Source organism: Cibotium barometz, chromosome 32 (genome assembly GCF_041138505.1).
Source record: "Cibotium barometz isolate CiBa-2024 chromosome 32, ASM4113850v1, whole genome shotgun sequence".
Lineage (NCBI taxonomy): Eukaryota > Viridiplantae > Streptophyta > Polypodiopsida > Cyatheales > Cibotiaceae > Cibotium > Cibotium barometz.
Window position 1 is genome coordinate 29,543,005 of NC_141077.1, and position 2,249 is coordinate 29,545,253.

Here is a 2,249-nt window from a genome sequence, read left to right on the forward strand (position 1 = left end):
TTGGTAATATCCAGTGCAGTATATTTATATGCTCATAAATTTACATGATGGGAGGTCTCTGAAATGGAGAGTATCCCAAAGATCAGAAACATAAAAAGAAAAGCTCTATGCAAGAAGCATCCATATCACCCTCATGGCAGGCATCATATAAGGATTGCCGCAATGAGGCTTGGAAAGATTCATATGACTTGTGAATCTGCCGACCCAAGTATGCCAAATTATGCTCACTCCAGATTGTCCAAAGAGCCCAATATCTCACCCAAGAGAGAAATAGTGAGTATTGAGACAAAGACCTCATAAATCTGCCAAAGAGCTATAAATGTTTCCCAAATCTGCAACTCGGGAAACGGAGCCGAAGATAATCTGAAATTCTCCTGAGGAGGATCCTAGAACACGGGCAGTGCCAAAGCAAATGAAGAACAGTCTCGGGAAGGAGCCTGACATCTTAAACATGTGGATGGTGCAATGCGGCGTTTAGCAAGTGTGACCCCCACTGACAATGTGCCTGTCATACATCTCCAAAGAAAAAGTCTTTGTTTCAATGGCATTTTACACTTCCATAACATCCCGAGATTCTTCCGCCACCATGAGAGGGGCTTCCTTATATGCCACAGAGAATTAGCGTGTTGTTGAATCCATGGAGCAGGCTGAAGAAGGCTGTAAGCTTTGATGGAGGTTGCACTCATCCTGTTCCTCTTCCCGCCTTCACACACACACACACACACACACACACGCACATTGTCATGTAGCCTATAATGGCATGTGAAAGCTCAACCAGATGCGGAGCCCGAATGCCGGAGTATGGATGACGAGTGCATTTGGGGTCTAGGGGTGAGGATACCTCGGTCGGAGCACTGGCGAGCCGTAGAGCTAGGCGGCCGGGTGACCAGATGGCGCGGTTAATGTGGACGGCAGGCCACATATTAGTGGGAGGTGTGTGTAGTGGGAGGTGTGTGTAACCACACCAATCTTATCCTCTATGGTTGAGTGTTGACTAGATCTCCATGCCCTTCTTGGCTATGGCGGAGGCTATGGTGACGTGACATTGGCATTAGAGCCCAGTTTCAAATCGGACGCTCGCTGTCCCTCTTTCGCACATGAAACGGGCCCTGAAGAGAGAAGATTTTCTTGATTTTTAATTTAAATGGTTAGATATACTCCTCCTCCTTTTTCACGGTTTTTCTATAGACATTGGGGGTGTGCAGATCAACACTCTTGAAAGGGAAGGATTTCTAGAGCAGAGCAGAGAGCACAGGGAAGGAGCTCAAGCATCTGCAACCAACACACAGGTTGCACCTCCGTCTTGAGCATTCTAGACTTTCAATACAAAGTAGCAGCCTCCACGAACAAGCAAGGTTTGCTTTAGGGCTCCTTCTTAGGAAGCTTGACGTCGATGATCATGGTGCTAAAATCGAGTGTGTGCGTGAAGCTGCGTAGATGCCATCAATGAGAGTAGCTTATGTGACTTGCGATGGTTAAGCTCTCTTCACTTCAAGATTGTAGGCGCAACAGTAGCAATATAGGGATTTCTCTGTGCTCTCACAGAGAGCAGTGAAGGATTCGAGCACACTGAAAAGATGCATGAAGCTGTGTAGATGCCATCCACGGGAGAAGCTTACGCGAGTTGCGATGGTTAAGGTCTCTTTGCTTCAAGATCGTAGGCGTAACAACAACAACAATATAGGGAGCAATGAGGGATGCGAGCATTTTCTCTGTGCTCTCACAGAAAGAAATGAAGGATTGGATTCGAGGTTATCTGGTGGATTGCCCCTTGTCGTTGGGAGGTTTAGAGAGTGAGAAGGTTAGAGAGTTAGAGGGAGGGAGAGAGAGAGTTAGAGAAAGGTAAAGAGAGTGAGTGAGAGAAAAATAATGAGTGTTAGCGCGAGAGAGAGAGAGAGAGTGTGTGTGTTAAGGGTTAGAGAGTTAGAGAGAGAGTGAGCATTAGAGAGAGAGAGAGAGAGAGGGTTAGAGAATTAGAGAGAGAGAGAGGGTTAGAAAGAGAAATAAAGAGTGTTATGGCTCACTCTAACCCTCATTGAAACACATCCAAAAAGAGATTACTTGGTGAACTACTTCAATTGTCGTTCAAGATCTTTCCAATAGCCGAGCTCGTAACCCTTGAGGTCTCCAAGCCTACAACTCCTTGAGAAGCAATTCCACCGCGTCTCCCGTGAGCGTTGTCACACCGCTGTATTGCACTACGAGTCCTCGTCCCTCCTCTCACCTCACTTCACTCACACACACTCACT